This window comes from Otolemur garnettii, unplaced genomic scaffold (genome assembly GCF_000181295.1).
Source record: "Otolemur garnettii isolate 467f Iridium unplaced genomic scaffold, OtoGar3 scaffold00005, whole genome shotgun sequence".
NCBI classification, from domain to species: Eukaryota; Metazoa; Chordata; class Mammalia; order Primates; family Galagidae; genus Otolemur; species Otolemur garnettii.
In genome coordinates, this window is record NW_003852400.1 from 8,212,166 (window position 1) to 8,237,913 (window position 25,748).

Genomic DNA, 25,748 nt, shown 5'->3' on the forward strand with positions numbered 1-25,748 from the left:
TATATGAGTTTACCATATTTTTATATAAGAAACATATTTTATGTACCACAACCTAGTATTTTTAGGAAATAGAAAAAATTTATGCAGTATCAATATTTATCACTCAAATTAGAGAAAAATTAAACTCATGAGCTTTTTTTCTCCTCACTTACATGTATTTAATATAAAAATTCTACTGACTGACATGTTACAGTACCTATATTCAGATCTTTTGAAAGTCCAGATCTTTTCCTTGTACTTTCTTTCTTATTTTGTCTGGTTCTGCCTGAAATGAACTGCTGGCATTTAAATTGATGGGAAATATGCTCCACTCTATCTACAAAGGCGAAAGCTATCCGTCTTCATTATATCAAACAGCCTCTGCTGTTCTGTCATCTGTCTTTTCCAAGTGGACATCAGTTAACCAAGACACAGATATACAGTAAGGTCATTGATAACGTTCATCATCAGTTTGATTTATAATTTCAAATAAATGGAGTATTCCTTGAAAAAAATAAATAGATCTGTCTGTGAGCGTATAAAAATAACCAAAGATCTACACATTAAAATCTGTATTACTTGGCCACTACAGTGCTGGCTAAATATGTTATTCCTCTAAATTGAACACCTCAGCTCACACTCCGTGGCCCCCTGAATTTACTTTTAAAGAAACTCCATTTTTAGTTCAAAAACTGAAAATGGAAACATATTTTGATCTGAAGTAATCTTAATATTTAAACATATCCAGCTTGAGTAATATCTAGTAATGAAAGGAGAATTTTGCTGAGAGACTGTGGCTATGCAAAATACCTTTCTTTGTATACAAAAAAATTATCAATGCACTTTGCGCTTTCAGAGGCAAGAAAAACTGAACAGTTTATGGTGGCTTAGTAAAAGTTCAAATCCAATTATAACTGTGATGAATTTATTCAGTTGGCCTATTGGAAATATGCCAGATCTTAATTCTAGGAGGGGACCAAAGTTTGAATTAATTATTTTAGCTTTGAATAGAGTTATTATGTAAAGATAAACATCACAACAGCTTTAAAGATTGCTCATTATAATTATTACTATATATTGAGTTATTTTTTATTATGATGAGATATTTTCAGCACACTAAAAGTAGAATAGTAAATGGGTCCCCAAATGTCACCTTCTATCTTAAGAACTAAAAGATTACAAATGTAACTAAAGCTTCTGTATAATTTTTCTCAACTCTATTCTCCTCTGTCCTTTACTCCCTAGAGGTAACCACTATTCCAAATTTTATTTTTACCATTCCTGTGCACATTATGTATTTGTATTAAATACGTTTGCCCTCAAATATGCATAATGTTTTGTATGGCTTTAAATGTTATAGAGTAGTATAATACTGTAGTTAATTTTTATCTCAGTATATTTTTGAGATGCATTTATGTCAGTGCAATTTTTTTTTTATTTCATTAATTTTCACTGTACTTCTATCCTTTTTTGATAGATAGGTATTTTACGGTTTTTAATTGTTACAGAACTAAACAATGTACCTACTTTTATATGCCTTTTTTTATTGTTGGGGATTCATTAAGGTTACATTGATTGCTTTTGTTAGATAAGGACCCACTTATAACTGTGTCCTGCTGAAATGTTGTCAGAGTCCCGTGGGGGCAAGGGTCTAAGACCCGTGGAACTGGTGTTGCCGACTGAAAAAGTACAAAGTTAGGACTGATGATAAAGAAAGAGACAGGAGACATGGAATAGAATTTTCAAAGATGGGAGCTCAGGGGACCACCGCCTGTTCCTGGGCTCTGGGGAGTGGCCCTGAGTCTTTGTTCCACTCAACTTTTATTGAAATCTCATGCCCAGGGGTAAGCTGAGGGAGGGAACAAAGATGACAGTAATTTATTTGAGTGAGCTGTCAGCTCCTATTGTTATTATTATTAACTTTAAGGATTTGAGTAGTTTGGGAGCATCTGAAATCCCACTTATTTGCTTATTATTGAATGACAGTTTATCTCAGAACCGTTTATATACTATATACCATTTATATACTATTTCAGTCCAAAAATATAGACATTATTAAGAATAATTATAATAATTGCTGCATCTCACCAGCAATTGATACTGCAAGTTTTTATGGGTTTAAGTCATTCTAATAGGTGTGTAGTGGTGTTATATTATTGTTTTAATTTGCAAGGTAAACATTTTCATATATTTGCCAATTACATATCTTCTCAGGTGAAGTATCCATTCAGATCTGTTGCTTATTTTTTAATAGGTTTGTTGTTTTCTTTTTTTTGAGTTATTAGAGTCCTTTGTATATGTTGAAGACATGTCCTTTATTTAAAATTACATTGTTCACAAATATTTTCCTGCTAGTTTGTAATCTGACTTTTCTTTTTTAAATAAATCATTTTTAATTTGAAAATTCATTTTGGAAGTAATCATAAGAGAAATATGGTTTCTACTTTTTATCTGATTGACCATTTTGCTCTCCATTTTATTTTATTTCAGTTTATTTTATTTATTTTTGAGACAGGATCTCACTTTTTTCCCCAGCCTAGAGTGCAATGGTGTCATAGCTCACTATAGCCTCAAACTCCTGGGGTCAAACAATCCTCCTGCCTTAGCCTCCCAAGTAGCTGGAACAAAGGTATTCATCACAGTGCCTAGCTAATTTTTCTGTTTTTTGTAGAGATGGGTCATATTGGTCTCAAATGATTCTTCTCCTTCAGCCTCCCAAAGTACTAGGATTACAAGTGTGAGCCACCACACCTAGCCTGCTCTCCATTACAGAGAAGTGATAATATGAACAGCAGTGTATACTAATAGGGTGGGAGTTGCTGTTATTTTTAGATTTTTTTCAGGTTTCTTCTTAATAAATTTAGTTCACTATTAAGTAGCAAACATCAAAACATATTGATGATAACCATAATGTTAAACAAAACTTTTGGGCACTTTGAGTACCAAGCACTGAGGATATATAAATGATCAAAGTATCGTGAATCCCTCTCTCCCTAAGTAACAGTGGAATAAGGAAGTGAGATGGGGAGTGACCAGTCACAGTGTGAACCAACACAGTTGTGCAGGAAAGACAAGGGATTTGTTTATTTTCTCCACACTATTCTATGTCAGGGTTCAGGACACTACATGGAAACATGAAAGAAAGAGCTCAGAGGCCGAAGGACGAAAATAAATCCACCCAGATTTTAGCAATCTTGAGCAGGACAAAAGGGGAGACAAGAGGGGGAAGTGGTGTTATTGGAGCCCAAGGTTATGGTTCCCTGGGGGAAACCAATCCATGGTGGGACAGTTTGATCATAGCTGGAACTGCAGAGGAGATGTAACTGCAGTTACAGTGAGACCACAGGAGGCAGGGAGAGACAGGAGGGAGAAATCCTCTTCGTGCTCGAAGATCCTGCGAGAGCTTTCTGCTGGCAGATCCCAACCGGAGCCCAAGACGCAGTGGTCTGATGAACCGACCTGTAGGAGTCAGCCTCCCTGACACGCAGATGAAGCAGAGCAGGGAGAGAGGCTGGGCCAAGGGTGTGACCCATACTGAATATTGTACGGGTTATTTCTCAAAGAAGTATGATTTTTAGTGATAATACATAATACAAAGTATAATTTTTAAATGATAGTCAATAGAAAAAAATATATAAAATTGAATAAAAGTAGCATTCTGATTAATCCTTCCTCTAGGACTGGCTTAATCCCGCTACCTTTCCAAACCCTGCTGGCCTTCTAGCAAAATGGTAAGAAATGAATGGTAAAAAAAAAAAACTAGTGGTTGTTGAACTGCTATTATTTGCCAGACACTGCGAAAATTACTTTCTGTGAATCAGCGTAATTATTCTAAGGAGTGACTTCAACCTTGTGGAAGTTGGGGGGTGCATTAGTTCGGTTACATGCCAAGGTCTAGACTCTAGTTGAAAAAGTTCAGATCCAGCTGGATGTGTCTGATTTCAGAGCTCAGGCTTCAAACACAATGTGCAGCTCCTGTGTGATTCAGGACGTTTGGTTCACCATTACTGCAAAGTCACGCGGAGCATAGTCAAACTCTAATACTGTCCTTTAGAAAAAAAAAAAAGAAAGAGAAAAGTAAAATGTAGATTATCTGATTGAAATAAGAGCATTAAAAAATTCAAACAGTATTTTGAGAAGTACTGTATTTATATTACTGTAGCCAGGGGCAGTTTTTGTTATGCCAGAGATCCTCACAGACTTTCTCAGGACAGAAAAATATCCCTGAACCCCAGACACCATGGGAGTCATATGATGTCTTTGTCTTTCTTTCTGGGTAACATGGTTTCACTGTATTTGCATGTAAATAAAGACACTGGTTTCTGGGTATCTGCTTCAATTACGTTTGCTCACTAGCTGCTTCTACTGCTCTCATAATTCCTCCACCTTCCAAATGTGTTGTGGCATTTCCTGCGACGGGGCTCTCCTCCTCCTCTCCCACCTACAATCTTACCTTCTTGCAGACTCTGAGGCACATGTCCTGAGACAGATGCAGTGTGATATCCTTGCACCTTTTCCATTCCAGGCGTTGGGTCAGAAGCCACTTAGAGATTTGCCGCACTTGTCTTATGTAGCCATTTCTGGTCCAGTAAGGTGTGGAAGGTTTTGGGGTGGGAGGTCAGAGCTGTCAGATCCGTGATAGGAGATATTTCTGCTCTCTCTTCATTAGTAATGGTAAGAGTAGAGTCAACTAGAAGCAAGGCCGCTACTGAGACAATTTTAAGTAACATGGGTTTAGCTTTCTTCCAATAAATCATCCCATTCCCTAAATGTAGAGCTATTTGAAGTTGGCATTCTTCACTGAGAACACACTTCCTTGCCATTTCTGGCATCTGGAGCTGTTTCCCTTGCATTCCATGGCTTATGGACCCTTTCTCCTTGTGCAAAGCCAACAGTATAACATCTTCAAGTCTCTCTTATCGTGTGATCTTTTCTCCCATCTGTAGTCCGATTTCCTCTCCTTCCCCCTTAAAAGAACATTTCTGATTACATTTATAAACCATCTGAATAATCCAAGATGATCTCACTATCTCCAGATCCTTATTTTAATCACAACTGCAAAGCCATTATTTTGCTACAAAGGCAACATTCACAGGCCCAGGGATTAGGACCTGGAAATCTCTGGGGTCCATTATATAACCTACCTGCTTTTATGGTTACGTGTGAGACCATAGGCCATGGAGTATGTGTAAAATGCAAGGCTGATAATACAAAATATAGGGTATGTTAAAAAGAAAGAACGATAATAATGTGTTGTCCATCATGCGGATAGTTATACATATGCTTTCAAAATTGTTTTAGAAATAGAGAGAGAAAGTATCTTTAGTTTTGGAAATCATCCAAGGTTTTTTTCTTTCCTGTCAAAGTGGATTAAAGCTCTATAAAAGCTTCCTAGGACAAAATTCCCTTATAATGGGCTTATCTTAGTCCATTTCGTATTACTATAAAAAATTGCCACAGGCAGGGTAGTTTATAAAGAAAATAAATTTGTTCTTACAGTTCTGAAGGCTGAGAAGTTCAAGGTCAGGCACGTGATGAGGATCTTCTTCCTAGGTCATCCCATGGAAAAAGTGGAGGGGCAGGAGAGCTTATGTCTGAGAACAAGACAGGGCCGAACTGGCATTTCTAATAATCCACTCCTGCAATAATGACATGAATCCATTTGTGAGGATTAATTAATGAGGAGTCCTATGGCCTAATCACCTCTTAGTAGTCCCAGATCTTAATACCATCACAGTGATATTAAATTTCGATGTGAGTTTTGGAGAGGACATTTAAATCATGGCAGGGCCTCTAAACATTTTTTCATCTAAAATATCTTGGAGATGAGAAATCAGATCTTTGATGCATATTATTCAAATGAGTATATTTAAGGATTTCAGTGAACCTGATTCCCTCTTATGCTTAAGAAGTGTTGAGGGCAAGGCACACGAGGGCTCTCTTGCTTAAGGCCCGAGTGGATGCCTGCAGTCCAGAAGTAAATAACTGGGCACTGTGAAACTCGAAGAGGGCCACGATCTGTGATGAAATGAAATACAGTGAACACAGCTACAGGAGCATACCTATAGTCGTTATATACATCATACTTTATTAATGACTTCTGGTTTATAGGTATACAACTTATGAGTTTCAAGATATAGTAATATAATGTTTATTTATTGCAGGACATAAGAATATTTCCCCCCTAAAGAGCAAAACGCCATGAAAATCTGGTTGGATGCTTATGATTCACTTTAGCTAGGATTCCCTAACCCTCAAATCCTAAAAGAGTATACAGAGTTTAGAACACTCTCTTGGACTTCTGGGGTCTGCAACAAAACAAATATTTTTTTCTAGTTAATGCAAACCAGCTGGATATTCATTTTAAGTATCTAACTCAAATAAAGCTCATAGGAGTCCAGGTTTGTGTTAGCTTTTGAGCTAAGGAATGCCAGTGACCCCAGTATTGCTTTGGGTGCTCATGGAGTTCTTCCCTATGTATTCCGTGCTTCACCTTCAGAATCCTAAAATCTTTTGCCCTCTGCGGGGCAAAGACTCTGTATGGCCTGTAAAAAACATTTCCTGTGGAATGAATCTTCTATTACATTTTGGTTTCTATTTCCTCAAACTAACTTTCCCGATAGCAGTTGGGCAGCATCCTGGGCATGCGTGAGCACTGGCTTAAGACAAATTACCATACACAGTCACCTCCTGCAAACCAAAGGTGACCATGGAAGATCAGTGGGAAAGCTTGTGTATAGCATAATGTTAATTTATTTTATACATCACAGGATGCAGCTTCTTAACAGTAATGGATTTTTATTACACTTATTATAATGCATACTTAGAAGCCAAAATATAAAAACTGATGATGCCTAATAGTATTTTGTACTTCTTTTCCATGTCCTAAAAGCTATGCATCTAAATTACATATAATGATGCTAATAGCATGCTGTCCGTCATAAATATAGTTATACATCTGACTTTCAAAACTGTTTTAGAAATAGAGATGGTGACTTTGTACTAAGTTACCCCTGGTCTCATAAGAAATTCCTTTTGTGTCCAATGGAGCATGAGTTGTGTTATGGTGAGTTAAGATTTTGCTGCTGCCTGTGGCTATCGCAAGAGCAAAGTTGGAGGTCACAAATAGGAACTGGTAACAAGATATGATGTTAATATCACAAAACTACAACAAATGAAATGAATTAGTCACAGATGCAGAGGCACAATCATGATACAATGATTCCCATTAGTCCTAGAGGAATTTAAAAAATAATAGCAATTATAACACTCGGATGTTTTCTTTTTATGTTTTGGTAGATGTTAACATATCCCTTTTAAACTTTTTCGAATGCAAGAACAAGGATTAACTCTGAGATATTGAAATGCAGGGATAGTCAAGCCATAAATTAAAGTTATAAAATATAAATACTTTTATGAAAGAAATGCCCAAGTCAACAATTTTGATTATGTCACCTGATCATTACAGAATAACAGATAGAAGATTTTAAACATCAAAAGTAAATTAAGAAAACTTCAATTTCCACATCTTTCTGGAGGAATAAATAGATTCAGAAGTTTGAAAAAAGTGGAAAGATAATCGCATCTTAAGAGAATATGTCTGCAACTCCAAAGACCTAAGGCAGTTGAAAAAGTAGAAGTTTAAATCTAACAAAACAGAAGATTCAGTGGAAGGTTGAGAATGAAAGACATACTTCCCTTTTCATTAGAGTTCTTTTTCTTACTTCGTGGTATCCAAATTTAGTTGATAAATGCCATAGTTTACCCCTTCGGCATATGTAATATATGGCTGTTATGGACTGTTCTCTTTGTTTTACTATCTTGCCCACTGGAGCTTTACTTTACTCAGGCAAACTTCCACCAATTCTTCGGGAGTGCTTAGCCAGTGAAAATACCCAAGTGAAATCCCAGTTTGCTTTTGAAAACTTTCTCAAATACCCTCATGATGTGTCCCCTAGATATTTCTGGTAATTGCAGGAGAATGCACCTCAATGCAATTCCTACAAAAGTGCCCTTTGGCATCTTGTGCTTTTGCGAATCTCAGCATCTCTGCGATAAACTATGCAATCACAGATTTGTAACCTGATTGCCATTTAGCAAGTCACAGGGAGGAAACGTGGAATATTACATTTTAATTTAATAGATGGAACTATATCTTGATTGGTTGACATTAGATGTATTGTGATAAGTGAATTTTCGTTGTCCAATAGTCATGCAGATATTATTTCTCTTGCAATTACTAGGGTATCAAGTTTCTTCACGGTGGGAGTCAGGGAATTTCTGAAATGGATTAGAAGGCTTCCATTCATGATATCTTGATTTTTTGGGCTTCAGATTTAGCTATTCAAGAGACATTTTGAATTAGTAAATTATGTATTATTTTAGATGAAAATTCTCATTCTTGAAGATAACTTTATAGATTCACTTTGTTATTGCATCAACACTATTTGCAATAAATACAGAAGTGTAACAGTTCTATGTTTCAGGAACTGTAGAGGCTGCAGATGTTTTATATTTCCAGAGATGCAGAGACTGTGGATGCTTTGTAAGGGGCCAGACAGGACACCTATCCAGTCATCCGTAGGGTCCTGGTTATATTCAGCCTTTCTGGTGTAAGATTGTTGAAACGCCCTTCCCCTGAAAGCTCATTCAGACCATTATTTGACAACATAATTTAGATTCTCCTTTCAGATATGCAGAAATCCACATACAAAACACATTTTATTTGTTTCACAAATATTATAAAATTTTATTGTGTCTCACTTGATTTGTATGCACATACAGTTTTGAAGCAAATTGGATATTAACAAATTGGGTAATAAAAATGTTATGCTAAGTAGTGTAAGGATAGCATATTTCTAGACACCTGTGGGTATGTTTGATCATTTCTTAGGTATTTTACACGGGTGATAACAGTAGCAGTGTTAGTAATAATAATAATAAATGTAACAGTGATATCGATTACTTTTGTGGAATGTTCTCTCCATAGGATAGCACTATATTCTGACTTTTCAAGGAGTTATCTCCTTTAATTACCATAGCAGTAGGAAGTGGGTATTATTAATCTCTATTTTACCAATCGTAAAAAAGAAATAACAGCCTAAGTCAAGGGCGCCCTGCCACCTACCCCGGAAATGGCATAGTTAGGCCTTGAATCCTGAATCTTTGTTTAAGAATACTGAACTGCCATTAGGTTTCAGGTTACACTGTCATGCTTTGAAAGAATTGTCAATGTGCTGTAGATTATTTTTAAAGTGAGAAGTACAAAATACGTCATTTTTTTGTCTCAGTAGACTCTCAGTCGTCAGTGGACTTTGCAAGTGTGGATAGGAATTGGATAGCAAAGGCAAAAAAATGTAAATCCCAGGGACAGTACATACAGACACAGTCTGCACTTCCCTTCTGCTTCTTTTCAAAAATTATCCTTATGGTACCAAATACTGCAGAGAATATGAAGGCAAGATATGAAGACAGACTGACTTCCTGAAGATTTATCCAAAAGAAAAATTGAAACTGGGAAGACAGTTGATGAAATATGTAATCTGTGATTTATCAGTCTTCCTCTAAATTCTAGAATTACTTTTTCCATTCATTTTGTCAGCATTCAGAACTCTCAAAAGACTTAAAACTAGGCGCAAGACTCATAGAAACATCAGAGATGAAATATAAGTGTACACACATCCACTGTAACATGTACAGCACAGCCAAGGTTGCTGCCTGGGCATTAGACACAGACTATGGTGCTCAAATGTCTCAGGCTGGTAGCCGGAGATACAGGCTTAGACCCTGGAACCTACAGGATCGAGGCCACATGTGACCCTCCAGAGTCCCCCAAGAGTGACCTTGATCAAATCCAAACTTCACAGAACAAATCCTGTCTAAAATTTGGATGCAGTCAAAGGAACCCATTCAAGAATCCAGAGGCGTGCTCGCTTCGGCAGCACATATACTAAAATTGGAACCATACAGAGAAGATTAGCATGGCCCCTGCGCAAGGATGGCATGCAAATTTGTGAAGGGTTCCATATTAAAAAAAAAAAAAAAAAAAGAATCCAGAGGCCACATGTGGCCCCAAGGTTATAGATTCCCCAGCCTAAGAGGCCTAGTTGACTGGGCTATCAGCTTTTCTCTCTGTCTCCTTTAAATATTTTGCCATGCAGGTATTTGCCCATAAGGTTACAGTGACTCATTTCCTATTTCTTATGTAGACTTCTAGTTGCCATGCTTACTGCTCAGTCTCAATCTCTCTCTCTCTCCCTCCCTCTCTCTCTGCCTAACTCTTTATGACCCAGAGACAGAAGACTGCCTTCCCAATTCATTGTGCCCTCCCTGCCCAGGATCTGTAAGTAAAAATCCTTTAACATATTACCATTTCCTAATATTTTAGTGTATTGAGTTTGAGTCTTCCATCTGAAGAACTAGGAGCTACATAAGCCTGGGTTTTTCCCAGAATGTGGGGAGAACACAAAGTTGGGCTGTCAGTGTCAGAGAGAGGGTCAGGCATAGATCAAACTAGTATAAACAACTTTCCCTAGGAGGGCCCCTCGTGGTGGGACAGATAACCAGGTGTCAAACCATCTGCTGGGTGAAAGGAGCATCCCAAGGAAAGCACATTGTGAACGCTCACAGCCAGCTCCCTGCTCTTTCCCATTAGGGCAGCACTGCCGGCTGCCCTGGTGCTGGAAGCCCAGTTTAGCTGAGGTCTTTAAAAACATGTTACAAGTTCATTTATCCAGTAGAGTAGCTGGAAGTAGAAAATTAGGGCTGTATTTCTTGTTCCTTGTTTATTTTCTCTTCCTCTATATCCTTTACCCCCACAACTGTATGGTCCTTTGTCCTATTTTCCTTTATTCCTCTCCTTTTCTTTTTCTTGCTGCTGAACTTTAGAATGCAAATGTTGAGAAATACAATTTGATTAGTCTGAGGGACAAATATGAACTGCTGAAATAGACTAGCTAGAGTTTTTGCTTTGTGCTAAGTTTAAACGAAGGGGCGGAGATCCTTTGTGATTCTTTGGGCTTGAGAAAGACCTTCCTGGTTAACAGAGTATAGGAAGGAAGCAGCATCAGAATCTTAATCCTCGATGTTACATACTAGCCATGTATCTTTTTCATAGATGCAATTTCTGCATCTGTAAAATGGAGATAATACTATGCCATAGTGATGTTACAACCATTAATAATTACAATTATTGAATTAGGTGTATCAATTGTTTAGTTCAGTTAATACTTCTGAAAAAAGTGCTTTTTTTCCCCTTCTGTTATCACACATCCAATAGTCAGCTAATTAAGAAGTTTAAATTTAAATAAGTATTTTCAACTGTACTTGTTCTTATAAAGAGAAAATGTATGTTTCTACATATCTTAGAAAGTCAACTATAAATATTTAACAATTATAGTCACACCCTTTCTTGCGTTTTCTTGCATTTTGTTGTTGTTGTTGTTTGTAATAAATTCTCTGCAGAGGTGTTTCAAAGTCTAGTTTTAGTACAGAATGGAGTTATTTCCACAACTGGATAAACCCTATGCAGTTTGGGGGATTGGCTTATACAAAGGGACTTTAAAATATCTGTGGAAATACGAAACTAAAAAAATAAAATCTATACTTCATTTCTCAGCATAAGCTTCATCAAGGTCAAAACACTTTGTAAGTGATGATGGCAGCCATTAAGTTCATCTCTAAAAAGCGGAGGATACTAGGAATTTAATTACATCAACACAGACCTTTTTATATTGTGAATTGAAAAAAATGAGTACCCTTAATAATTGTTTTTTTTTTTTAATATTAGAAGACAAAGAAGGCAGAAGGAAGCTAATCAGAACTTTAAGGTGGACGCCAAATTATTTTCAATCGACCCTTTCACAAATGGCCTTTAGGTAATGAGAGGAATGAGCGAAGAGTGTCCTAGTGAAAGACTCCCGTGAAGCTTTTCTGGGCAGTTTTTGCTAAACCTTTGGCTTTCTCAAAACACTCTCATAATAAACAGATAGAATCATTCCTTGCCCCTCCAAAAAGTTAACAAGCAAAATGCCTTGAGCATCCCCCAAACTGCTGCCCAGATCTCTGCTCTTGGCTTGTCTGCTTCGCTTTCCCCTGGCTGCTTCCACCTGTGGGCAACCCGAGCTTTGAGCTTTGTCTTCAGGGTTTTATTGGTAAAGCCATTTCAGCTCTTGCTCTGATTCTTTGAAGAAGTACTTCAGGATCTTGATCCCATTTCAAAATTTCCACTGAAAGCTCTGCTGTTGTCTGTAGCTCCTCTGGGTACAACATTTTGATACTTACTGAGTGAAAAGTTGGCTCAACTTTAACATTTCAGTCTGAGTTGTGTACACTGAACCGGTGGAGATGTCCGTGGTGTTGATTGCTGTTTCTGCTGTGAATTGCAAGTCCTCTTGAATTAGGGTATCAATAAGACCAACTTTATCCTTGCAAATTAATGTAGATGATGTAATGCTGTGGACTTCATCTTCTACATCATCTAATCCCCTTCTTAAAATTAATTATCCCTTTGTAAATAGATGATTTATTTGGAGAATTGTCCCCATAAACTTTTCATAAAGCAGCAATGATTTTACCATCCTTCTGGCTAAGCTTCACTAAAAATTTGATGTTTCTGCTCTTGCTTCAATTTTAGCAAAGTTAGTGTCACTTTGATAGGGGCTCTTTCAAGTTGATGTCTTAGCCTTCTCTATACTTCAAACTAAATCCTGTTCAGACATTATCATAAGGTATTATGAGTTTGTTTTGGTGCAAAACAATTTTGAAATCCACACATCGTTTTGTGTGTGTGTTTTATAACACATATTTTTCATGAAATTTTTAAAGCCCCTTTATATTAATCCTTCCTTACCAGCAGGGATCTTTCCACAAAGCCAGTGCTTGGTTTTTTGCTCCTTCTAAGGAGCTCATTATAAGGACTGACCCATTAAGGTTTTAGCTGTAACTAAAGCTAAAAAACTGGGACAGCAAAGCACATTATATAATTAATTAGCCTGCCCCAATCAAGCCTCATTTGCTGTGGTTAATGAGTTATTTCTCAATATCTGAAATATCCCTCTTTATGTTAAAGCTCGTTTTAGTTCTACAATGAGATTAGAATGGACTGTATACTGCACACTTTTAAGACTTATTGAACAGTAGATTTGGAGGTACAAACTTAAAACTTTTGAATGATCTCGGCATGTAGAATTCCAATAAATCATCCAGTGACCACTGAGGGACACTGCATGGAGTTGTTCAGTTCTATCTGCTGTTGCTTGCTGCTGTCTGTTTAGTTATGTGATGTAGCACCCACCCTTACTTTAATTTATAGTTTTTATGGAATTAAATAAAAAATGCTGATGGAATATTGTGTTCAATGAAAGTGGTTAGAATAGAACAAGTAATAGCATGGGAAATATCTTTGATACAGTATGGTAAATAAAGTAAAAAGGATACATTTTACAAACGTATATCATTTACTATGAAAGATGTATTTTCAGATAAGAATGCAGAGAATTTTAAAATGCTAATAGAAGTAATTTAATCTACTGCTGCTTTAACATGTATATTTGGAATTTTCTTTAATGTGTTTATACTTCTTTCAAAATTAAATAAAACATACTAAATTTGAGGAATTTCTTACATAGCTAGATAGTTCATCTGAAAATAGTGGATTTTGCCTGTAGAATTGTCTATACATTTAGAGTGCATAGGCTTTCAATGAGAGCCCACGGGATTTTCATCCTATCTGCATGCACTTAAGGCAATTTAGTTTAAGTCGTGACTGTTGTCAGAACTTTCTGAACCTATCTCTACTTACTAGGCTGGTGTCTGGATAACTGAGAGTTTAAGCAAATTGCTTTCAATTCTCATCCCTAGTTGTTTCTCAACAAATGATTAGACTATGAAAATAAGAGACACTGAGAAGTAATGACAGATTCTCAGGTACCCATTAGGAGGGTCTCTCACTCAGTGGAAGATTTTCCACTTTATTTACATCTACGATGCTTTTCCAGGGACACTTTTCCTTCCTTATTTCAGTTTTCCTTCTTCTTGTGCAGCTTTGGGTGACCCTGAAGAGTATTACTCTGTCAGAACAGACAGGTCCACAGTGCTGTTTCCACACGTATGTACAGGAGCAATGATCAGAGGTGTCTTCACTGTATCGGGTGAGAAACATGTTCTGTAATTCTACTATCCAGAATGAGTTAGAAGAAGTAGAATGTGTGAAGCGGGTAATTTAAGATTTCATGCAGAAGAAATCAAAACCTCATGTGTTCATTTTTAAAGATTACTGTAGCAGACTACTCAATATTGTGTGGCTTAGAATAAAAAGAGAGAGTGAGAAATTTATTCCCTCACTGTGCTGGAAGCTACGAGCCCCAAATCAAAGCATAGCAGGGCTGTGCTTTCTCTGACAGCTCCAGGAGAGACTCCTTCCTGGCATCTTCCAGCTTCCGCTGTTCCTCAACCTCCAGAAGCCCCGTTCCAGCCCTCTGGCTCCCTTCTCATGGTGTGTCTTCATGTTGTGTTCTCTCTGTGCCTTTATCTCTGTGCCCAAATGTCCCCTTGTTGTAAGGACATTGTTCATGTTGGATTGGGGCCCACTTTAATAATCTTATTTTAACATCAATACCTGTGTAAATTCCTCATTTCCAAGAAAAGTTGCATTCTGAGTTACTGGGGGTTGAGAATTCAACACATCATCTTTGGGGACAACAATTAATCTTTAATACCTCAGGAAGCAATAAGTATTATAAAAATAAAATGAAAAACATTTATATTTTGCTTAGCACAAAATCAAGATGAACCAAAAATAAAGTGAGAGGTTGAGTCTGCACGGTTTATCGCAGTAGACGGCCCTCCCACAACCTTCGTGAAGACATAGCCTCTGCTGCCAGTGATACTATGATGAGAAAAGGAGGACTATGCTTAAGGCACAACAACATGGGAAGAAAGAAGTTTAAAATGCTTTAAATCACAGACCAAAAATGAAGCAAGGAGGGGGGAACTTAGTATATTGAAAAGTATTAAAGAGCTTGTGGGTTTAAGAACTCCCAGGCCTCTACTGGCCTAATATTTTTCTCCATGATGTTGGTGAGTTGATGTCAGTCAGGATTTTCTCGTTCTGTCAATATTGTTTCTTGGATACAGAACAGTGACCTAAACTCATTTTTCTCATGCCTATGTAAGTTGTTTGGCATCTGAGTGTCTATAAAACTTTGGCTTGAATTATTATGTCTAAAATTAATATTCCAAATTTGCTAGGGTTTGCTAGACCTATCCAAAAGTATTAGGATTTAATAAAACAACAACAACAACAACAAAAGTATTAGAAATTTGATTCTGTAAAGACAGTTCTGTGAAACTTAAATTGGTGCACCAGCTAAAAATTAATATGAGGAAACTATTTTTATCATTAGATAGAAAATTATTCTTTTATTTTTTAACACTAGGTTTCTTTATTGTATTTATTAAGAATGTAATATGACTAGGCAGCACGAAAGTATCTGGTAGAATAACTGAATGGTGTGGGGTAAAAAACTGAAAATATTTCAGTAGGAAACTTTTCTTTCTATGAATTAGATCTAATGTTTTATAGATGATCAACTCCAAGTCTCCAATGTATTTGTCTGTAATATTGAAAAGTAAATAATTTGGTAGTCTGCCTTGTTAAAAATGGCTCTAATATACAATGTCTGTGAATTAATTCAGGATAATTAAAAATTAGAATTTTGTAAAATAGTATGTCTTTACTGAACTTAAAGAGTGAGATTGCATTTTCAATAAAATACAGATTATCTCTTCTTTATTTGCAAATCTTTGCTTTCTCCAATCCCATCCCACCAACATATATTCTTAGTATTAACAATTCAAGCCACTGAATCAAAAATATTTATTTTTCCAGCTCTATTGCAGTGTAACTGGTATACAAAAACTCTACATAAATAATGTGTACCCTTGGACACATTTGGGCATGTGTATACCATCAAAGCAATAAATATTCCATTACCTCCAAAAGTTTCATTCGTCCTTTTGTTTTGTTTTGTGGTAAGAACACTTAACATGAGATCTTTTTTCTTAAAATCTTTTTTCAGTATTAGCTCAAATTATTAATAATTAATACCATACTGTTAGCCATAGGTGCCATGTCATACAGGAGATCTCTGGAATTTATCTTGTGAAACTGTATCATTATACCTATTACACAAAAATTCTCCATATTTTCACCCAACCACATCACCTGGTGACCACTCTGCTCTTGTTGATTATGAGTTTAGCGATTTAGAGGCCTTATATAAGAGCAGTCAAGCCGTATTTTTCCTTCTGTCACTGACTTATTCATTCAGCATAGCTTTATCCAGGTCCATCTATGTCACAAATAGCATGATTGAATAAAATATATTTATTGCTAAAACTGACAAGATTTGGAAATAAAACTTAATACATCAAATGTCTTCCAAATTTTGAATCACCTTTTCAGAAACATAACTTGTTCAGATCATCTAATAGAGAGTATTTCCCTACTAAAGAGTAACTTGAAAAGACCCAGTCTTTTAGGAACCCTACTTTAAACATTTTCTCAGTATATTTTAATGAAACCCCATGAAATAGCCTGCTAATAATAGCAACAATACGCTTAAATAAAACACTGTAATTTGTTGCTTGCAAAGCATCTTAATTTGTTTTCAGATGCTCTGTGGTTGATTTAGTTAAAAACACAAAGCAGACGAAATCTCAAGGAGCCAGCGATGGACAGTAACGTCCTGAGACACACAGCATCTGTTGTCTCCAAGCCACAGGGTCAGAGCTGGAATAAAGACAAGCAGAATCTATCATGAAATCTCGGGTTTGGCAATACTCATTTTTCATCCGGTGTTGGACTTTTCATTTTGTCTGACTTTGGTCACCTGGATCTGCCTCTGATCCTTACCACCTCCTCCAGACTCACTCACTCTGGTCTTCAGAGGCTCTTTGGGCACTGGGTGTTTGCCTCAGGCTTAGGAAATAGGCACATCTACAGAATCTCTTGTGGCAACAAACAAATTTATTTTCTAGGCATTTTATACTTTTATAAAAATGAAAGCTATTTTGACTCTGAACTTCCTGAGCTTCCCTCTAAACATCTAAAGTCTTCTAAAGCATATTGTCTATGAATAGTTAAGATACTTTGCTCACCAATTTCCTTGTGAGTGACAAATTTAACAATTATTTCCAGATTTCCACACACATGCTGTTGTTTTCTTTCTTGCCTTTAGTTCCTCACCATTATTACAGAGCATGTATCAGAGGATTTAATTAGTGATTTTCAACACTAGATCAACTTTAGATCCACCTGGGAAAATTTTAAAAATTCCACAGGGCTGGTGTCACTGCCAGAAATATTATGCAATCATTTTACATGAACTCAGCAATACATTTCAAAGATCCCAAGTGAGTCTAATATGCAGAGAGAGTTGGGAAACATTGGACCAGATCATTTCCAGTATCTGCAGAAAAATGTAAATTCTTCTTCTATTCTTTAGGGTTTTACACTTTATCCTTGCAAATATTGCTTAGGAATGCTTTGGATCATTTTTATGCTTTCTCTATATTTTATTTTGTAAGGATTTTAATACTTAATTATGCCTCCTAATCCTTTGCCTATATTAAGTCCTTTAATACAAAGTCTTATAACTTTAAACATGTAGATACTACACATTATAGGCTTACTTTAGCTTTTAACAAAAATTGTGACCATTATGAATGCAGAAAAAATATTACAAGTTCTAATCAGTTACATTGATGTGGAAGAAAGTTATTTTCAAGTGCCAGACTTGTTATCCAATAGTCTGGATTTTGAGCTAGCTGTGTTTTATTTCTTGTAAGATAATATGATAAAATTGCAACTCATTCTACTCATTGATTTCCAATATTTGTTTCTCCTATTTCTTTATCATTCTTGCGAATTGTGAATTGTGTAAGACTTGTATAATTTTAAACAATTGTGATAACGGTGAATGTAGTGTTCATTGTTGGTAGCTAGCCGCCCATTCCCTTGTTCAATCAGTGACTTGATTTTTAAAATCAGCTATTCGGAATTCTCTAAAGCATCCCATTTGCTACAGAGGGAAGTGATCCAAATCCCAGCTTCAGAGTTTTAAATGTTATTAGTCAAGCGTAATCCCATCACACTTGCTGCAGTGATTGGTTCAGTGATTCAGGCCTAAGCTGATCATCATGTGACACTGCCAGGGGGGAAAAATGAAGGATAGAAATTGAGCGTATAAAATAATTTGGGACTAAGATACATGGAAAATGACTTACTAGATGATTTAGGAAATGGAATTTCTTCTTTCTTAAAAGAGATCCATCAAAAAAGATAAGCTTTTTGTAGATATACTGGTACAGGGCACAGACATCTGACACAAGGCAGCCATTTTTGTGTGAAAAATGTGGGAAAAAAATTAAGAATGATGGCAAAACAAGCACAGAGTGAAATTAAATAATGTTTGACCAAATTACAGAAAAACAGAGACAGAGTGACTGTATCATGCTAATCTTGATGCTTGACTTACATACCGTCTTCTAATTTTGTGAGACCAAAAATGGTTCTTAACATATAAGAGAGTTTAATTTTCATTATCTGCAATTGAGAATATCATAGATGATGTGAGTATATTTATTTAGGGCCTGGTACTAATGGCGTTGATTTTCAAGTTTTGCTCTTTGCTGAGTTTTCTGGTTGCTATCACTGACATAGAAAGTAATTTGTTTTCAGCTCCTGGCTTGATAAAAGTTTTTATTAGCTATTCATATTAAATAATACAAATGATTTTTTATAATTAACATGACCAGGTGAATATTCTGCTTTATTGTGTTAATGAAGAGAATACTCTTAAGAGACTATTAGTTTTGAAAATGTCTTGGATTTCTGGAGTAAAATTAACCTGGTCATGATAATATTCTTTTAATACAATTACTAATTCATGGTATATTATTCTTTTAACACACCTAGACCCATTATTTAAGAAGAAATTTCAAAAGATCAAAGACCAGGGTAAAATTCTAAAATCTTCTGATGAGAAAGATCAAATCACTTTCAAAGAAACAAAAATCCTATTGACACCAAGTATCAGCTCTGATAGAAGGAACACAATGGAAAAATACATTCAAGATAGTGAAAATAAAATATGAACTAAAATAATTATGTGCATCTAAAACTATTTTTGACTACGTAACTCAAAAGCATTACAGCCAAAAAGACCCTCTTTGAAGCACTCTCATCAGAGGTAGTCTAGTAGTTAGAACAAAACCTGTATGCTGTACAAAACAGAACAGATCCTGTGTCTTACAGGATACCATAAGATACACAAGATATCAGAGTAAGAACATTATTTGCCAAAGTAAATAGTCAAATACAACGTATTCGTAAACTCTAGTTAACATGGAGAATACATGTTAGAGCATAGAGTGTAGAGTCGGATGTCAAGAACAGAGGAATTTAAAGAGTCTAAAGTACAGGTCTTTGTAGCAAAAATTGAGGCAATGATGTTTCAGAGCTGTATGCAGAATAAATCAGAGTCTAGTTCTTCAGAAGTTAAATTCAAATTAACTCAAATTAAAGGGGAAAAACAACTCCCCACAATTTCAGCTTCTAATTAACAGAGCAACAAAAACAACCCTAACAAATGAAAAGCAAGTGGAGAAGGAGAAAGAAACAAAGGTAATATATAGAACAGAAAAATGCAAAATATTATTCCACTAGAGATTTGTAGAGATAAATTAGCTCAAAGCTTAATAGTTTGAACCCAGTCTGAAGAACTGAAAATACATCTACTAATGATCAGTAAGAACACAACAATCTGGATTTTGAGTTTAAAGAACATGAGTAATTTTTCTTTTTAGAAGGGTGACACTGCTTATTGCCTGGCTTTTTTGCATTGATGTGATAGTGTCACACTCACATTCCAATGCACACTTGTAATAAGTAACAAGAAAAGCTATTTTTCATTTCAAGATGGGAATATTTTTAACAGTGTACATTTTAAAGAAAATCATTATTTTCTTCATGCATTCTCATAGTCATTTCACACTCAGTACCAAAAAAACAAACAAACAAACAAAAAAAATCACTAAAGTATTTTAAAGTGCTTTTTTTTTATGCCATCCTATGTCACCAAGCATGATAAAGTCTTCCATTACACGGATCTTCATCTTCCTGTTTTATTTTCTGCTTTCAGGGCTCTGTCCTCTAATATATTTGGTAGAGTAACAAATAAATGTTCACTTGTTTTTGTTATAGGTTATATTATATAGAGTATATTATATGTTATAGGTTAGATGGAGTTAATGTTTTACACATGTATATTACATGTAATATATAATTTATATATATAATTCACATATATAATAGCAATTATATGACTAACTATAAAAGCAAGTTGTAGTATCGTTTTTATTTCGGACTCCAAACAGGCTGGTGTGGGAATTCCTTTTCTGAGTAGGTGACATTAGAGCAGAGACTTTAATAAATTGAGGACATAAGAAACACTTTCATAAATATATATGCAAACCTTGGTGCCAAGTGTCTCTTATTAGAATTCAAGCTGTTAGGGCATATTTAATTGATGTTTTTACCTGCTCCATGTTCAGTGCCTAGCAGAGTGTGGCTCATAGTTTGTTCCTGTAAGAGTTAATTTTATGTAACAACTGGATTGGTCTAAGACAGCTAGTAAAACAGTATTTCTGAATGTGTCTGTGAGGGCGTTTTCAGGAGAGATTAGCATGTGAATCAGCAGATCAAGTAAAAGTTAAGACCTTTCCTTACCAGTGTGAGCAGACATCATCCAGTCTGGGGAGGGCCCTGAGAGAACAGAAAGGCAGAGGAAGAGCAAATCTGTCTTTCTTCTTGACATAGGGCAGCCATCTTGTCCTGCCCTTGGACATTAGAGCTCCTGGTTGTTGGGCCTTTACACTTCTTTACACATTTACTCCAGTGATCCCACCCTCACTCCCAGGTCTTAGACACAATTACACCCATGACTTTCCTTGGTTCTCCAAAATGTAGATAGCATAATATAGGGTTTCCTGACCTCCATAATCATGTGAGCCAATTTTCATAATAAATTTCTCTCTCTATAGGGATAGAAAGATAGATAATTATAAGTGATCTTATAAGTGATCTCTCTTTTTCTTTCTCCCTCTGTCTATCCCCCCCTCCCCATTTGTCTTTCCTCACCTTGGTCCCTTCTGCAACTCAAATGTTAGATGTTTATCATCTCAGGGAAGGAAGAACTTCAGTAAGGTATATCTACCAAACACCCCAATGCTGATGCTGACACAAAGATACAGGAGGTATTGAAAGGAAGACATTTTAAAGGAAGACATCAAGGGTAATATAATGACAGCTCTGATGGTCATTCCAAAAAAAGTGCCAAAATTTCTTTGAAGGGTGGCCTAGGCATTGGTGCATAATGTACCAAGAGGAGTACTTCAAAGGTGAGCGTAGTGATATTCAGCAGTGGAGCACATTTTCTAGGACAGGTTCATGGACTTAATTGTCAGACCTTGCATGTATCCCCCACAACATTCCACATCAGCTCTTTCCAGTGTGTACTGTATCACCTTCTGTAATAGAAAATTTACTGCTGCTTAATGCAACTCATTTCCCATTGTGATAAATTGGACTCATGGAACCTACGGAAAAGACAAGGCTAGAAAAGCACAGCTCATGGTTTAAGGTCACCTCTTACGTTAATTATTCCATGAAATCTATTCTGACTTACAGAAGAAAATAAATCACTTATCCTGATGTGCTCCTAAAGTGCTTTGCTTGTACTACATTATCACACTCACTACCATTTATTGTAATTAAGTTTGCTGGCCTTTAATTTCAAAACAGATTTTGATTCTCTTATACATAAACACTGCACATTAACTTTTGCTTTCTAGTACCTTGGAGAGTAACAAAGCGCAAGCAACCTTGGTTGGAGATAGATTAAATTTTACAGTCATCTAAAATCTAAGACATTTGTATATTATTAGTTTTATATGTGAGCTAATTTGAACAAAATAGGCAGTACAATACAACAGATTTTATAGCAGTAAACATCACTATGTACATTTACTTCTACGTTATCCCAAACTATTTTGCTAACACTACTATAATTTCATTTAATATGATCAAATTTCAGTTTGGTATGCCTGCCTTTCTTTCCTCAACTGTGAACCTTATAGTCAACATGTAAAATCTATTCAATTAAATTGCATATTTTATTGAAATTTTCTCATCCATACATATTCACAAAATCCTTTCATTTTGTTTTTGACTAGGCTCATTGATTAATTTAAATATTTACAAAGAAATATTTTGCTACAGTATTGTGACTATTTAATATATCAATATTGCTTAATCTTGTAAAAGCCACAAAATGTAAGAAAACACTAATTCCTTATTTTTACTTTTTCCTGCCTATTATCATTGTTTTCATTTATGTTTATTAAGTAGTAACTCAATTAATATTGGCTATTATATTAATTGGCTATAATTAAGAATCATCTTTAATAAGTAATTGGCTATTATAACAAAAATAAAATAGCAGTGGATTCATCCAGATAGATGTTTAATTCTACGTACGAGAGGCTAGTATTCCAGGGCTGGTGTGGGGGGCGCACAGTGCTAGTGTCTCCTCCTTCTTCCATCTCACCTGTCTGCCTTACTCAACATCCAGCTTTCGTCCAGCAGAACAGGCACGATTGCAGGCCATGCACTTTTCCTTCAAGGATACGGCCTACAGTCGTGTGGATCACATTCTCTCAGACCATAGGCCAGACCTTAGTCACATGTGTAAGAGGAGATTCAAGGGAGTCTGGGAAGTATCTTCAGCAGTTCACTTTGAAGCCTAACTCTAAATTTCACTTTCTATGGCAAGGCCTGAGAAAGGAAAATGTAGATAATTAGTAGTGTCTGCCGGAGTGCATCTATTGCCTCCTTCTGTCGCCATCTTGACATGAATGGTGGGATACAGCAGATGCAGCCGACCCTTTAACAGCAGGGCTTTGGCCTTCACAGGTCCACTCATATGCAGATTTTTCAACCAAACTTAGAACACAATTACCCTGTGTGTGAGATGTGAAACCCATGTTTGTCCGTGTACATGGAGGGCTGGATTTACAAGCATTCAGGTTCTACAGGGCATACTGTGGGACTTCGGCATGTGTGGATTAGAGTACACACAGTGTTAGAACCATCCTTAGTATATATTAAGGGATCACCATATAATTCCTTTCCTCATCAGAGGAGAACATTAGTTTTTCTAACCATGATGTGATCATCTAAGAGCTTCTTAGAGGTTATACAAAGACTAGAGTACCAACATCACTAACATATTGTCTTAGTTATTTGCAAGACATAATTCATGAGCATTAGTAATATTTTTTACTCACTGGTGTAGACTAATAAAAATACAACATGCTTATATGTTTAAATATAGGCCTTCATCTGATATTACCCTAATATTTAAATTTCTTTGTTTATCCACTATCTCTATTTCTTCTTTCTTGTTCCCACTACATTTCTGTTGCTACACTTCAAGGCATGTCTACCACATAAAGCAGCAATCCAAGTTGTGGATGGCATCTTTAAAAGGCCAAAGGAAATGTTCCCATTACCAATAATGATTATAGTTATTATAGTCAGCAACTACCTTTCATATTTTCTTTGAAAAATGGTAACATGCAAATTTGTTCTCTTTGAATCAATTGGTGGACAAGAAAAAGCTGTTGGAGGGGACATTTTGGCATACTCAGAAAATAAGCAAAAGCAGCTTAAGGAAACTGGAAAAAAACATGACAGACACAAGTATAGCAGCAGATGGGGGCTTCAAAACTCGCCCGCCGGTGCACATGGAGTACAGTGCATGTCCGATCATTCTGCTTAGATAAATGGCCCTCAGATACAAGCCCCTAAAACCATATTTCTTCATCATCACTATGTTTTTTCCCCTGTCTGTAAATAATGAGGAAGGATTATTTTTCCCCATTAACTCAACATGAAAGAATAAGAACATACACAGACTACTCAACTCCAAAACATAAACTCATAAATAATGTAGTAAGGTAGCTGCGCCTTAATAAGATTGATTTTCCTGAGGGACACTGCGAACGCAGCTTATTAGTAAATAGGCCCAACTCATGTGTATGTATTTATCTCTGTTTTCCCTTATTATATTATAAAAACAATAAATCTTCAAGGTGAAAGAAATCAAGCAGTATAAATACATCATAGAGAGTGAACACTCATTAATATTGATAATGTCTTCTGAAAACTGCATCCTATGTTGTCTTAATGATAACTTAGAATCTTTGAGAAAAGATTGAATTATTCCTCTGTGTACAAGGTAGATAAATGTATAGCAAATATATGCTCTCTAATAACTATATTCTAATGCTTGAAAAACTTGTGTGTGAATTTGTCCCTGAAATTGCCAGGTAAGTGAGTCATTCTTGAATCAGAGAATAAAAGTCAAAGTCAAAACAATGCATGTTTTTACCATATGAAGATAATACCCAATTTTGGTGAGAATAATATGAAATAGGTATATTCACACTTTCTTTATAAGAATATATGAGGGATGAATAAATTACACTCTAGAAATTTACCCTAGGAAAATAACTACAGATGTTTTCAAAGGTTTATTTGTAATCATTTTATTTATGAATTATTTGCACTGGTAAAAATTTGAAACATGCTAAATTTTTAAAATGTGAGTTGATACAAAAATTATAGTCAATCCACTTACTAAAAAAGTCAAGATTCATTAAAAATCACAATCACATAACTTTATAAGAATGGGAAATACTAAATGAAAACAAAAGATACTATGTAAAGTTGAAGGTACATCCTCATATGAATTTATTTCTGCATGTTTGTGTGAATAGAATCAACTAGAATTTTTAAATAATTACTAGTGTCTGAGGTTTCTTTTGGTTATGTTTCCAAAATTTTCAACATCTTCTAATTTTTTATTTGCACATCAGTATCAAAAAGAGATGTCACCAAATAAACATACTGATAATGTTTATTGCAAGTACAGTTCCCCCAAACCTTCTGCATCCCTTTGGATGGGTATTATCGTGTCAGATTTCATTTTTCATAGTGATTAAAACACACTAATATATACAAAGCTGAAATGGAAGTGATTCTTGTAACTTGTACAGAAGGCTTAGAGGATTGGGATCCCACGAGAGGCACCATTTCTATTGTAGTCAACATAAAAAGATGCCTGGGGGTTTTATGGTGCACAACCCTCTGAGCTTTATGAGTAAGTATTGGTAGGGAGCTAAGAAATGATGAAAAAGAAAAGGATCCAGGGAATCTCTTGATGTAAGTATCAGAAATGATACATGCCACTCCAGGTCGGGCCATGAAAAAAAGGCTCAGAGTCTGAGTTATTTATTTATTTATTTATAGACAGAGTCTATCTCTGTCACCTCAGTAGAGTGCTGTGGCCTCGTCATAGTTCACAGCAACCTCAAACTCCTAGGTTCAAGCCATCCTTCTGCTTCAGCCTTTCCAGTAACTTGGACTAATGGCGGTGGCCACGAGAACCAGCTAGTTTTAGTATTTATTAGTAGGGACCAGTCTTGCTCTTGCTCAGGCTGGTCTAGAACTCCTGAGCCCCAGCAGTCAACCTTCCACAGCCTCCCAGAGTGCGAGGATAACAGGCATGAGCCACCGCACCCAGCAGGAAAAACAGTTTTATTGGAACACAGCCTTGCTCCTTTGTTTACCTATTGTCTATTGT

General features: G+C 36.0%; 1 non-coding gene across 1 annotated transcript; it reads left to right on the top strand.

Moving 5' to 3' along the window:
• The first annotated feature begins 9,904 nt into the window (after positions 1-9,904).
• On the top strand, positions 9,905-10,011 carry LOC111722061. Its single transcript, XR_002771008.1, has one exon. It is a non-coding gene; the product is annotated as a U6 spliceosomal RNA (small nuclear RNA).
• Positions 10,012-25,748: the final 15,737 nt, after the last annotated feature.